Source organism: Gorilla gorilla, chromosome 8 (assembly GCF_029281585.2).
Source record: "Gorilla gorilla gorilla isolate KB3781 chromosome 8, NHGRI_mGorGor1-v2.1_pri, whole genome shotgun sequence".
Classification (NCBI taxonomy): domain Eukaryota; kingdom Metazoa; phylum Chordata; class Mammalia; order Primates; family Hominidae; genus Gorilla; species Gorilla gorilla.
Genome location: NC_073232.2, coordinates 123,794,069 through 123,809,904, shown reverse-complemented (window position 1 = coordinate 123,809,904; position 15,836 = coordinate 123,794,069).

Sequence of the window (15,836 nt, the reverse complement as noted above, 5' to 3'; positions counted from 1 at the left end):
TAGAATAAAATATAGAAGCAAATCAAAACTTCACAATTTTATCTTATTTGTGAGCTTGGGTTTTTTAAATAAGGACCCCTCCTTTCTAAATCAGACTGCATTTGTGTTATGAGAAAAATATGATTGGAAAAAAAAATCCTATAAACAGAGAAAACAGATATTCAAGGCGCAAAACACAAAAGTCCTAGCCCCTCTTCTGAGTATATATTTTAAACCAGAAATGCTACATCCTACTGAATTGCTTCCAATTAGCAAATTAGAATCAGAGCCCAGAAAAACTGCCTTAAAGTCCTTTCAAAATTGGGATTCACCTGGTCTCCACCCTGGGTTCAAATGAAATTGGCTCTCTTGGTCCTGTCTCCCTATGCACACAGAATTCACACCAGTCTCTGGTGGGCATCACCAGTGTGGGTGGAGGACAGTGGATATGGGCAGCTGCTCCTGTTGCAGTGATTACTTCTATGAGGTTTGCCCTGTGCCCTGTCAGTGGTAGAATGTGGGCCATGGGTGAAAATTAAACAGCCTGGATTAGGCCTCATCCTACCTTTCCCCAATGCCATGTAGAGCTTACAATGATGTTTCGGGTGTCACCTGGAGAGAATATTGCCAAGAAGAGACCTTCAGAATGTCTAACAGACTTAACCCTGTGATCAGCAGAAAAGCTATAAAAACAGAGGAAGAAAATCAAAAAAGAAGGTCAGGGCATGTAAGCAGAGAGTCTCAGGATAGAATTCAATGAAGATTTAAAATATTTGAAGATAGGTGGTCCAAAAAGCCTCTTTTGAAAGAATAGACAAAACTGAAAATAGATACCAGGAGCTACAGTACAGAGAGAAGAGAAATCTTCTAGTACCTAAATTCTTGTAGTACCTGGTGTCTATGTGCGCAGGATTTTGTAATGAGACTTCCACCTTTCCCTCTACCCAACTCTCCCATACACATACACAACAAAAAAGAGACATTTGACTGTGCAGCAGCAGATTAATCCCTTCTCTTTGCTGTCTCTAGAGTTCCCATTTTAGTTGGTTGATTCTCCAGTACTTAGTGGTGTACAATCAGATGATAATATTACTATGAATACTACGACCACTACTACTACCACTAGCAGTTAAGGTTATTAAGCACTTCCTGTGTACCAGGCACTGTTGGAAGCATCTTATAAGTATGAGCTCATTAATCTTCATAGTCCTTTCCCCATAGGAGGAAATGCCCTCCTTATATACAAGAAAGGTGAGGCACCATCTATGTAACACACTCAAGGTTACACAGCTAGCAAGTGATAGCATACTAGAAAAACTGGAGGGAAGATCAGTAGACTTAGGCAACTAGGCTCAGGCAGTCCACCTAACATAGGCCTGGGGGTTATGAAGGAGGAAGAGGAGAGAAATGTCAAATAGGTTGGACATCGAGAAAGACTTTTAGCGATACCAGAGTAATAGCAGGTGGAAAAGAAGGAGGAGAGGAAAGGTGCTTATCAGAAACATGGCTTATAGGTTATGAATTTTATCAACTTTTATGTTCTTAAAGATACATACGTAAAAATTGAGCTTCCTTTTGTAATGTTTATGTGTTAGACTGGGTTCTCAAATCCTAACTCCATAGAGTCCAGAACATATAAGGACCCTGCTTTTATGTGGGTTACCTAAAGTGCTTTATGGTTTCATATGTGTCCTCTGACCAGTTAAGTGTAAGTCTCATGAGGATAAAATGTAGTGGTGATGTGTGTTTGTGGAGAGGGGGAAGAAAGGAGTGAAGTGCCTCCAAATAGCTTAGAAATGAGATGGCTGCTCTCATAATGAAACTATGAAATTAGCATATAATGGATGCATTCATTTAACAAATATTTATTGAGCACCTACTACATCGTAGGCACTGTTATATACGGAGAGATATAGCAGGGAACAAAATAAATTTTTTGGAGCTTACATTCCAGTAAATAGAGAAAGATAATTAGCAAATAAATGAGTAACTATTTACCATAATGTCAGTTAATGGTTGACTCAGTGGTTCTGAGCTAAAATCTTGAAAGTTGTCCTAAGATTATATATCTACCAGCTCTGCGAATCTCATTTTAACTATAAGATTGAATGTATTGCCCACCAGAGAGGAGTTATAGAAGAATGGATAAGAGTTACAGAGTCCAATATCAACAGAGTCCATGAAGAAACTATGAGAGAGATATATTTCAAATCCAAGCTCTACCCTCTTCAAGCCATGTGGCTTTGGGCAAATTATTTATCCTCTCTGTGACTGAGTTTCTTCAAATGTAATGATACTGTCTACATGTTATATTTCAAGTATACATTCAGCAAGGCAGTATCTATAAAGTGTGTACCACGGAGAGTGCCTAATAAATGTTGCTAATATCATTGCAGTGACTCAAATGTTGAAGATGCTGGCCCCGCAAGAATTGGCAACACTCGTACATGCTAGACAGATGTGAAAGCTCGCTAGAATGTACAACAAGAGTCCAACTTGGTGACAGAGATCCTTACCATTTATCAGAAGCCTCAAATACTTAGGTTGAGGACCAGAAAGACACTCAGCACGGATGGAAAATGCCCTCCAGAGATACTGGAATCAGGTTGTCTGTACATTTTTCTGTTTTCAAAATATTTCTTATTTTTCTTATTAACAAGAACAAACATCGATAATCATTATCAACCACTAACTGGGTGCCAGCACTAAACCCATATTCTAGAGAATACAAGGACAATGATAATAAAAGGCCAAATTTAGTTCCCTGCCTCAGGGAGCTCACCACCCAGCTAGGATGTATGATCTAAAGAAATTCTTGGATCAAAACTCCCCCAAAAGCAGCACAAGACAAAGGCAAGCCTGGGGGTGTCCTCTGAGCACCACAGAAAGGAATGAGAAAGATGTCACCTGGAAGGAAGGCAGAGTTCATAGGCGGATGCAAAGAGCACACTTTTGTGGAGCCCTCCTAAGTGCCAGCCACCAAAACACACAATTCCATTTCCTCCTCACACATACCCCATTAGGATAGGTCCTTAGGTCCATTTTACAGATGAGAAAAATAAGTCTCAAAGTTAAATAAGCTTCAAAGTTGAATGATTGAGGCCGGGCACAGTGGCTGATGCCTGTAATCCCAGCACTTTGGGAGGCCAAGATGGACAGATCACTTGAGCCCAGGAGTTCGAGACCAGCCTGGCCAACGTGGCAAAACCCCATCTCTACAAAAATTAACTGGGCATGGTGGTGCATGCCTATAGTGCCAGCTACTTGGGAGGCTGAGGTGGAAGGATCAGCTGAGCCTGGGAGGCAGAGGTTGCAGTGAGCTAAGATCACGCCACTGCATACCATCCTGGGTGACACAGCAAGACCCTGTCTCAAAACAAACAAACAAACAAAAAAAGTTGAATGACTTATCCAAAGTCATCTAGCGATTCAGAGACCATCCCAGGATACAATTTGTATCTGCCCATAAATCCTTTATAATTTTCCCTATTATAGGGAGTAGTGGTCAAGGGTAATGGTCAAGGGTGTGGAGGTATCGAAGGACAGAACTAGGATTTCAACTCTTACATCTAAACTGTGTGATTTGGGAAAATTATTTCACCCCCCTGTGGCTGTTCTATCAGATACAAAAGATGTTTCATGACAATATCTCTCACAGCATTGTTGAGAATGAAATGGTATAATCCTTGTCCAGCACATAAGTGGCATTCAATAAGCATTGGCTGTCGTATCAAATATGACATTGCCATTACTTCCTTCTGCCATCCACTCAGGGGAAGCCACCCTAAGAAAGCTCTAAGATCTGGAGACAAGCACCCTTAGGAAGGAGTGGTATCTTGAGAGGGAGAGTGGCCACTGTGGGGAAGTCTGGGGCAAATGCCTAGACAGGCTTCCAGGGCCTGGCAGATCCCACCCACCAGCTACCCGGTTCCCTTCAGGAGCTGCATTGCTTGGGATGGGCTCTTTTGCAAACTACTGGCCATTATAGCAGACACTGTCACTTCTCCCCTCATGGTTTATGTACTCACTGTTTTTTCTTCCTGTTCTAAGTGCTTGCTCTGACTGCAGGAGTAGGCAAGGCTCCTACATAGAGCAAGCCCAAAATAGGTGGATGTCTATGCCAGCCTCCTTACCTCCTGGAGCAGGACAACTCAGAAGTGTGTTCTCCATTGTCTGCCAGAGTCCCTGACAGGACTGAGCTCCAGTTGCCCACACAGTAACCTGCTCATCAACACATCTTTTGTTGGTCTCCTTCCCTTTCTTATGTCACCTCCACATTTCCCTACTTGTGTTTCCTGGGATCACCCAAATCTTAGTTTCAGAGTCTGCTTAAGGGAGAACCCAGCTGTAGACAGCTGGACTCAAAAAGCTCTCCAGCTCAGCACACAGTTCTTGGTTAGGCCACCCCATTGCACCCCATTAGCCCTTTCTCAGTTTCTCTTTGCACTGGGACTTATAATGACAGCCCTTTTGCTTGAGTAGAGCTTATTACCAAAATACAGTCTTCTTATAACAGAAACTGAAATGAAACCACTGTCACCAGTTTGCCAGTTTTGTTGTTGTTGTTGTTGTTTGCAAATGCCTTATACTCCACTGCCCTCAGCTCCACTCCCATCCCACCCACCTGCTCAGAATGGTGTCCTCTCATCCCTGGCTACCTTGGTGCTCTTCTCAGGGGAGAACTGAAGGAAGTAGTCAATTTCTGAAGTATCTCTGAACTAAGGAGTGTTTAAACTGAAGAGTTAGAAAAAAAGGTTTCCTGAATCAGCAAAGATTTATGCTAAACAACCCTTTTATGAAATGACCCACTGAGAAAGGAAAGCTTCACTGCTGCAGTTTCAGAGATTTCTTGGGTAAGAGAAAAGGAGCCATATTCTTTCTAATTAGCTGACTCTAAGTACTTAGAGAAGTCTCCCATGATGCCAACCAGACTCTTAGCAAGTGCAAAACAGCTATTTGCAAAGGCTTATCAGATATTTAATTGAATTATTTAGAAAATAGTGGTTGAGAACCTACCATGTGCTCTGGTAGGCACTGACCTACAGAATGGGGATAGAATAGCAACAACAAATAAACAACAAACCCGAAACCACACAGAGTCTCTGTCCTCATGAGACCTACATTCTGTATCAGTTTATTCCTACATAGCAAGTGGCACCAAAACCTAATGGCTTAAAGCTATAACCATTTACTTTCAATTCTGTGGGTCAGCAATTGGGGCTGGGATTAGCTGAGCTGGTCTTCTATTGGTTTCACCTGGGTCCATTCATGCACCTGCAGTTATGTGGCGCCTTATCTGGGGCTGGTGGTCTAAGAAGGCCTGACTCCCAGCTGGCAGGTGGTGCTAGCTGTCAGCTGGTTGTTCGAAGGGCCTCAGCAGAGACAGCTTATCTCTGCTCCACATAGCCCTTCTCTTTCCAGTAGGCTCCCTCAGACGTTCTACAGTATTGTGTTTCAGCATTCTACTGGTAAAATCAAGACACAAGGCCAGCGCAGATGTAAAGGGTACTCCATCTCTTGATGGGAGACGCATCAAAGATACATTATAAATGGCAGGTATACAGGGTTGGAAGGAATTTGTGGCCTTTATTTATTTGCAATCTATGGTTATTCTAATAGTTGAGTCAAATAGCAAATATATAACAATGTTTAGCTAGAATTTCTCAACCCTGATTCCACATAAGAATTACCTGGAGAGCTTTTTTAAAAAATGCCAGCTCCTCTATCACAACCAATTAAATTAGGGATTAGAGCTTGGGAACCTAGGCAGTTACCCAGCTCTCCAAGTGATTCTAAATTGCAGCTAGGTTTGAGAATCACCAGTTAAAGTGCTCTGAAGAAGAAATGAAGTGGGGTAGAGGAATGTCGAATGAGAGAGCTGTGTAAGATGTGGAAATCAAGGGAAGACTCTCTAAAGAGGAAACATTTGAGCTGAGATCCACATGGATGAAGGGGGCCAGGGAGCCTTGGTGCTGCTTGGAGAATGGAGGGAAGAGCAAGTGGAATACTCTGGGGCCTGAGATAGACAGAAGAGGCTGGGTGGCAGGAGCAGATGTGGTTGGCAGATGTGTTGGGAGAATGGTCTAGACCATTCTAGACTGGAGGTAGCAGTGCCTTTTAGGAATGATCTGTCTGGTTTCCCAGGAGTCAAGGCCTTGCACTTTGATGAATCGCCTCACTTGGTTTTTGTAGAGAAATAAAGCAATAAAGAACGGACTGAATAGACTGTGGAAGGGCATATGATTTTTTAGAAGGTATTTATTGAAGAACTCACCAATTGAGCAGCCATCTCTAGAATATGGGAAACAAAGCAGGAAAGGAGAAGAGTATAGAATATGAGAAAATAACAACAACAACAAATGGATTGCTTCTGAGAAGCCAAATGTAGAAAAAAAAGAACTCTAGGCTGAGAGACAATGGAAGCTGTGAGCTGACCTTCTAGGCAGAGACACAGCACCTGGAAACGTATAGGAAGGAAGGACAGGTAGCGGCTGGAAATGCGGGCATTAGAAATGTCATAGGACATAATCTTCCATGGCAATTGTGCTGCTTATTATGTGTAGGGAAGGCAAAATCTTCTCTCTTCACACTTAGTTTTTCAGCTGGGCCTGAGAATTTGACTGATGACAGATTAATAGGGGGAAAGCATGCAAATGTATTTAATCAAAGTTTTTTGTAAGCCCTCATAAGGAAATGAAGACTCAAAGAAGTGGCAAAACCTAAATGCTTTTAGACCAGGTCAAACAAAAAGAGGCAATTGTGTAAAAGTAAACTGTGTGGGGAGGCTAAAGGAAGATAAGAATGATTTTAACAAGGTCTGTTTGTACAGAATTCTCTCGGTCTCAACTTCCTGTCCTTGATGATAAGAATGTTCTTTTTCCCTTCTGGTACAGGGAGACCATCTTCCATACGGGGGTTTATCTCCTGCTTTCAGGAAGATAACAGGGAGGGTCAGAGCACCTTTCTTGCACCTGCTGGCTTTTTTAAAGGGCCTTTATCCCAAAGTAATCTGTGTGCCAAAGTAGCATATTTTGGGGTGGCAGATTCTGCACCCTTCAAGTTAATGTATGAAATCCCTGGCTGGAAAACTTTTGCGTGGGTTTCTAAAGGTGCTTCCCTATGTGTCATGGCATTTACCCTTCACATTGCAGCTATGGGGTGGGGGTCAAGGGAGCCATCAGTATGTTCTCCATTTTTGTAAGAGCAAACAGAAGCCCTGAGAGCCAGAAGGCTGACACCACATCCCCCAGCTACTCAGTAGCTGAAATGGGAAAGGAAGCAGAGATTCTAGCTCCTGCTGTCCTTACTCACCTTCCCACCCTTCCCTGCCACCCCCCTCTTCCCTACTCAGCTGACATTCTGCAGTCCGCCATTGTCAATGCACATTTATGGACCACCAGAGGGATCTTCAGCATCTTGTCCTCCTACCCACCTTCTCTGACAAAGTTTCTAATTTGCTACCTAGGCTGTAGCTTCCCAGGAAGAAGCCAGCCCTGTGCACAGTTGTTATTTCACAAAACACCATTTGTGTCCTCGCTGGAGGGAGTGGTGTCTCTCATCTTGTGGAGCCACCTTAGATGGTAACAAGAATGGGAATGTAGCCCAATTCCCAGTAATGGAGACCCTAGCAAGAAGGAAAAGTTCTGGAAGAAACAAAATTAAGACCTAAATTGGATACTCCAAACCCACCAAGGGCTAGCCACCAAGTGAAATATGGTCAGTGTCCCCTCTCCAGAAACTGTATGGCTGGAGGTTTCACCATCTTCTTTCCTGCTCATAGTGGAACCAAAGTCAGCAAGCAAAGGGTTCGAACTGCATTGAGAGTTGGCCACAGCCTCCCTCTGTCAGGCTTCTCCCTAAAGGTCCTGAGAGCCTGTATCAGAAGCAAGCAGGAGGCAGAATTCCAGACCCCTCTCCAACCCATTGAGTAAGAGTCTATGGGGTTGGAACCTAGAACTGCTCATTTTAAACAAGCTCCCCAAGGTAATGTTGCTGCAAGTTAAAAATCAAAACTTTAAGTAAAAACTTAAATTCAATTCTCAGCCCTCTAGCAACCAAGTGAATTTCTCTCTCATTGGTCTAGTAGGAAATTCCAGACCCAGGACCCTTTTCCAGAACATGTCATAAACAAGAGGCCTTAGAGCAAGACCAGGAGCCCCTACTCTAGCAGAAAAAGGGCATTTCCCCAAGGAAGCACTTTTAATAAGCTCTGTAAAACAATTCATTCTGTAGCCCATGTTACCTACAGCATCCTCCTGGCTCTCTGCACTAGCAGGAGCTTAGTAAACTTGAATGAGGAGACCCCCAAGACCAGGGGTCTTGCTGGCTTTAGCTTGCTCCTCAGATTAGGGTTTTGACATTGTTGATGGAAATCCTAGAATATAGTTTTGGGAGAAAAGAAAAGGGAGACTCTGACTTGTGCATTTCTCACGGGTAAAAAGGTTTTGTTCTGTTGGATCCACACACTAGGACTAGATGAGGTGTGACCATGAGATGGTGAAGAGTGAGAGAGGAGAGGAGGCCAGGAGGCGGGTGAAGATGCAGGGAAGCTCAGCTCCACCTCCTGGGCGGCAGACCTAGTTCTCTTCTCTCTCCCTTTCCTCTCTCCCCTTTCCTTTCCTTCACTCTCAACCTTTTTATTTCTCTCTTCTTGTCTCTTTCTTGTATCTCCCTTCATCTCCCACATTCTCTTTTTCTCTCTCTCCCTGTCTCCCCTTCTTTTCTTCCTTTTTCTCTTTCCCTGCTCCCCTCACCTATTCCCTCATTTCTGCTACACAGTTTTACCAGGTGCCCACTCTGTGCTCAGCACCATGGATAGCAGAAAAGGAAAAAAACGGTGGCCTCTAGGAGTTCCCTAGATCATGGGAAGGATCAAAGAATAGGCAATTGCAGCTCAGTTATGAGTGGTGAGGTGGAGATACCTAAAGCAGGCATCTAATGCAGGTTGCGGTCCCAGGAAGTAATGTTTAAGTAGACAGCTAAGAGAACAGTGTGTAGCACACCAGTAAAAGGCTGGAGGCGGGAAGGAGAAGACTCTAGGCTTGGACAAGGTCCCAATTCAAGAGAAAACATGGCACCTCTGAGAGTCCAGGGCTGCTACACACAGTTGTGTGGGTTGCATCCTGCACCAGGGCCCTGGGTCAATGAACAAGGGTCTAGAGCCTCCCTGGGGCATGGACCTTCCTTTCATACAGTGAGTCTCCTATATTGAGAGGAATGGTGTGCCTGTTTCTTCCACTGTTACTTTTCTTCCTAGACACTGGCAAAAGACTGGGACAAGGACAGTAATACAGAAACTTAAGTGGGAGCATTTTTGTTCTAGTTTCCTTGTTCAGGAATACAATGATATCTCAGACTCTACCCAGGCTGAGGCTCACCAGATATGGTCAAATCTTGACCATTTCCTCCACACTTTACTTTGGGCGTATTTGGTACCTCTGCCTTCATATTATGCTCTCTTCCTCACAGTCATTGTGCTCTTAGGTTGAACTTCATGGAAGTGGTTTGTTTCCCAAATTTCTAGCAAACGTTTACCTAGTGATGCCTCATTACCATTTAGAGAACAACTTTCAACATGAATATTGGGAATCATCATTTATTCTCCCCTTTGGAAACAGAAGACATTTTGATATATTGCATTCTTTTTCAGAATTTGGCTCCAAATATGATCCAAAGGCAAAGAGTTAGATGTGTCTAAAAGACATATGCATACTTTTCTAGTAATTAAAATTCATTTAGTTGATCAGGGAGATGGTTTTCAGCCGAGACAAAAATGACCTCAAGATACCAGCAATTCCTTCCTTCACCTTCAGAACTAAAACCACAAGGAATACTAAGAGTTCCTGTCAACATCTCTTTCCTCTACAGTTGAACTGAAAAAGCTAGACTTTGCTCTCTCATTGAAATTGTGTTGACTCAGCCTTGCCCATCAGAAATCTTTGAAGGAAAGATGATTGTCCATAGAAATGGGATTCTAAATATTTAGAAAAAATATATATATAATATATAATATATTTGGGGAAGATATTTTGAAATAAATGGACTTCACTTTCTTTAAATAGAAGAAACTATTTCTTTGAAAATAGAGTCAGTGAGAAAAGAGGCTCCTCCGACCTTTAACCTTCCTGCACTATCAGGAAAGGAAAAAAAGATAAGTTGTTTTGCCCTCCAACAAGAATGAGGGGTGAGAAAGATGCATGCTAATGATCTGTGATGGCATGTCCCAAAGTATGGAGATGTGGTTGGCAGACATCAAATCACAAAGGCAAAAGTCATAGACAAAGAGATGAAGAGACCTGGAGGATTGTCCTGTACAACTTCTTGTTCTAGAGGTGAGAAAACCAAGGGTCACTGAAGACAAGTAACTTTCCCAAGCCACAAAGCAAATCAGTGACAGTGCTGAGATGAGTCCCTAAGATGCCTAATCTGCAAATAACTTTCTTCAATACCAGGAAGAAAATAAATAAGCTTCATTCACACTACTGTTTCTTGGGTATTCAGTGAGGTTAGTGGGAGACAATGACTTTAGACATGGAGGATAGAAGCTGATGGAGAAGAGAGTTACTTCCTTCTCTTAACAATAGACCAGAAATAGGCAGTAAAAGTCTGTATGCATGCATAAACATGAGTGGGGTGTGTGTGTGTCTGTGGTTTTAGGTAGAAATGGCACATAAGCAACACATGTATGGAAAAAAAGCATGGATCTTGATATCAGACAAACTAAGGCTCAAATATTGACTCTCACATTTACCATGTGATCTTGATTAAGGGAGGCAACCTCGCTCAGCCTCGCTTTCTTCATTTCTAATGTGAGGATAACAAGTTAGCAGTCACTTACATGGAGCTTTGGTGTGCACATTGAGCAAGGCAGAGAATGTAAAGTCCCTGCACCAAATGGTTAAAGGAGAGGTCATTTTCTTCTTTAGGGAGCAATTATTAGGGAGAGAAATTTATATTGTTATAAAGGAAGACTATACATCCTGTTTCCCACATTCTTTAAATTCTCAAGAATTAAGATGTTTTCAATTGTGAAACAGAAGGGAGGAAACAGGAAGGAGCCTTTATTAAGGATGAAAAATTGCTACAATTTTAATTTTGAAAGCAGGCTTATTGACAGAATGTGGGTATGTTTTCAGAATAATTAACAGGAAAGCCAGGACTGAGGAAATTAATTGCTATCAATATAATTGCCTTCCAAATGGCAACCTTGAGGCTGATGTACAATAAGGCCTCAGTTTATCGATGGGATTAGGTAAGGGCCCTGCTTGATAGGCTGCTCACTGGCTTGGGAGACGGAAAATGTAGCTCTGTCCATCATAATGGGATCTTCCTAAGATGGAAATGAATATTTGTTAAGTTTCTACAACATGCTCAAAGTATACTAGCTGCTGTTTTCTATGAAAATTTAAATATCAATCTTATAAATCAGATAGAATTAATTCTATTTTACAGAGGAGAAAAGTGAGGCCTGAGACTTTGCTCAAAGACAAATGTTTGGAAATTGGTAGTCAGTTAGAACCCAAATCTGCCAAACTTCAAAGCTGTGATCTTTCTTCTCTACGAGAACACCTTCCACAAAGCATGTAGTGGATGTGAGAGTAGAGGTAGACTTAGGACACTAGAGATCCAAAACTCATTTTATTGATGGTTATTCCGTTCATCCTAGGTTTTACGACCACCATTTAATAGCTTAGTGACTTTGGCAAGTTTCTTAACTTGTGTAATACTCAATTTTCATATCTCTACCAATTTTGTGATTTTGAATGTGTCACTTCCATCCTACTCCTGTAGGATGCTGCCAGAGCCTAACTTTAGTGGGTAGAAGAGTGGGAGGAGATGCTTATAGAAAAATGTGTATGTGTGGTTGTGTGTGTGTGTGTTTTAGGATAGGAGGTATAAACCAAAAACTTCATATCATTTCCTTTCATCACAGTCAACCCAGTCCTTATCCACCAACTTGGATACACTCCCATTTCAGTGGCTGAAGGTGAGAATATATTTCTGACTGGTTTCTCGAAGCATGGAGGAAAAAGTTTGAAAGACTGGAGATAAGGGTGTACATGGTGAAGACATATGGATAAATATACACGTGTGGGCACAAAGAAATCTGTGTCTCATGGTAAATCCCACCAGAAAGCATCCACCCTGGAAGATGCATTGAAATACCAAGGAAACAAAATGACTGGGATATTGATGTTAGACAGCCTTCGTTTTCAGCCACTGCAGACATCATCTGATGAGCATGTAAACAGAGTGACCCTGGCTGCAGAGACGGGTCACAAATGGGCCCAACATGATGGTCTCACACAAACACATCCCACAATTCACTCTTATGACACTTTATATCCATCCTGTACTGCCCTTACCATAATTATAATTAAGCCTTATCACTTTCCCCAAATGGAGACTGAGGGGGAAAGAGCTCTTTCTAGAGTAGACATTTTGCAGTTTCTCTTTGCGTAATTGAGGGAGCCTTGATGAAGGGGCATATGGTCTCTTTCTTATTCCAGTAGGCCCCCTATGTCTCAATCTGGAAGGAGGAAGGAATAATTGGACTTACTTTGTGGAAAAGGAAGGGCTCTGCAGCTCACAGGCACTAGAGTAGCTACTTTTTTCCTCTTACGGCTTAAGAATCTGCTGTCTCTGAGAACTAATAATGTCTTCAGAGATGTGAGTATGTGCACACACCAACAGGTACCATGAATTAAACAGATGTACCTGTAAATCATTCTGTCAGTAAAACCAAGCAGGAAGATATACCTGCCCCCACCTAAGCCTGTGAGATTTAGAGCCCCAAATTCCATTCCCATGCTGGAATACCAACAGGTATCTCCACTTATGCTGCCAAATTTCTAGGAAACCAGTCCTGATGCAAGGACCCAGATTTGGGAAATTGTCCAATGGCAGGATAAGAGAGTGAGAATTGGGTTGTTGATCACCTCACATCAAGAGGGGTGGCACTTTACACAGGAAAAGATACAGGAAGAGTGTGTATTTAAGGGCAGAGAAACTGAGAGAAGAATGAGAGCCTCTATATAAAAGCTACTTTCTCACTGAGTTTTGGAAAAGTTGTATTTAGCACATAGCTTTGTATTTTTTCTTTCCTATGTTGTCTTTTCCTTTTTGAAAAGTATACATTTTATTAGAAACATAACACACATTCCAGCACATGTATATCTAAGTGGACAATTCAGTGGATTTCTTAATATGAACACACCTCTGCAACTCCAACTCCCAGGTTAAGTCAGAGACTGTCTTCATAACACCTGTAAGTTACTACTCATCCCTCCTTAAACTCAACCACTGCCCTGGTTTCCTGATAAGATAGAGAAGTTCATGCAAGCCATGTTCCCATGAAGAACAAGAAAAGCTTGATAAGTTTCAAAAGGTATACATGTAAAGGCATTAGAGTGCTGCAGAAACAATGAAGACTAGCAGCAGTGAAATTCTATGGGGGAAAGCATTGCAGAGGTGAGCTAGGATTTAGCTGCCCTTTGCCAATTCTGGGCATGAGCCAGAGGCTGAAAATTTGGGCTTGGCCCAGGCAGAGCAATGATGCTAGGGCAAGAGCTAAGAAAGTGATACAATAAGGCTTGGAGCAGATGCACAGGGATGCAGTGACTTAAATGGGAAATGGAATGGCTTCAAACTGAGAACATTTTCTCTTAGGACATGTGCTAAATGTTGACGCTGCTTGAAGCAGAAGGAGAAAGCACTATGACCTGTATACTAAAAACTCTAAGCCCCTAAACTGACTGAATGGACCCCCTCTTGGCCAAGAGGATCTCAAAGAAACTGGAAAAACTAGTTCAGGCCATGATGGGAAAGGGGGTCAGACATGCCTCATTATACCCTCCTCCCTTTGGAGTTAAGAGGTAACTGACAAGCATTAACATTAAAACAGAGCTCTTAAGCCTGGCAAAATAGACTCTATGTGGCAATAAGATACCAAATTCCAACCTGATTCTGGTATAGCATCACATGACAGAGAGCAAGCACAGAAGGAAATCAAAGTGAAGTATTTTACCCCAAAATGTTTTTCCTTGATATATTTTGAATGGTCATGCAAAGTGTCTCTGGTGGGGGAAATTTGCATTCTGTAGAGAATCTCCTGTCATTATTAGGTCTTTTCTGAGGAGTCTGACATCTTTTAAGGCTTGGAAAGAGATCTCTTTCTCTAAAGCTTGCTACCTGAAGGCTTCATTTACATGACAAGAACCTTGGCTTCCCCCTGTCCCTGCCCCACCTTACCTTAACTCAAGCATCTCTTTATGCTGACTTCAACTCTTCAGGCAGAGCTTAACTCTTTCAACTAGCTGCCAATCAGGAAATCTTTGAATCCAGCTATGACCTGGGAGCCCCAGCTTAGAGACGTCCCATTTTTCTGGGCCAAACCAGTGTATACTTTTCATTTATTGATTTTTGTCTTTACCTATAACTTCCATTTCCCTAAAATGTATAAAACCAAGCTGTAACTAAACCACCTTGGACACATGTTCTCAGGACCTCCTGAGGTTGTGTCATAGGACATGGTTCTCAACCTTGGCAAAATAAACCTCTAAATTGATTGAGGCTCTTCCCCACCCACTAGGAATGTCAGGTGATGGTTTGGCAATCATTACATTGCATCTCTAGAAGTGATAAATTGGCAGCCAGCACCAGGGAGAGGCCATTTGCTGATGGTCCATGTCTGTGGCATTAAAGTGTTCACTGACTACAGTTGCCAGGGAGAAGCAACTGCCCAGGCCTGTGCACTAAGAGACAAAATGGCAGAGTATGACCTTCCAGGACACTCCACCAGAAAAGGGAAGAAACCCTTAGGTGGGGAGGCTTTCTATTGATCACAGGACCATGTGATCAATAACCAAGGGGAAAGACAGATGATAAAAACAGCACGCGTACAACTTCCCTAAACACACTGCTTGTGCTCACCTGCCAGGGTAAGGAGGGCACTGCACATATGGGCAGCCCACCCTAAGGGAAGAATCATGGGAAAGGAGCCAGCCTCTAAAGTCCTAAGATAAGTTTAAACACCACACTTGACCTTCACATCCCCAGTTGGGACTCTTCCAGGCACACGTGCCTTTCTTTCCTGGTCTAAAGCCTTTTTAAATAAACTTCCACTTCTGCTCTGGAACTTGCCTGGATCTCTTTCTCTGCCTTACACCCCTCAGTTGAATTCTTTTTTCTGAGGAGGCAAGAATTGAGGTTGCCACAGACCTGTTTGGAATTTGCCACCAGTAACTGGGATACCTGTCACCTGTAACAGACTGAATTGTGACTCCTCTGAATTCATATGTTGAAACCCTAACCCCCAGTATTTCAGAATGTGACTGGATTTGGAGACAGTATCTTTAAAAAGATAATTAAAATAAGATCATCAGAATGGCCCCTAATCCAATATGACTAGTTTCCTCCTAAGAAGAGGAAATTAGGAACCCAGAATGGTGGCTTATGCCTGTAATCTGTACTACTCAGGAGGCTGAGATGGAAGGATTTCTTGAGGCCAGGAGTTCCAGATCAGCCCCAAGTAACATAGGAGAGAGACACTCATCTCAAAAAAAAAAAAAAAAAAAAAAAAAAAAAAAAACAGAAGAAGAAAAAATTTGGCCACAGACACAGGTACACATGGAAGACCACATGAAGACAAAGGGAGAAGACAGCCATCTACAAGCTAAGGAGAGAGACCTTACAAGATACCAACCCTGCTGATACCTTAATCTCAGACTTCTAGCCTCCAGAATTGAAAGAAAATAAATTTCTGTTGTTTAAACCACCCAGTCTGTGGCACTTTGTTATGGCAGCCCTAGCAAATGAATACAGCCCTCAAGGGAGTCATGAAGCAACATTTACTATCT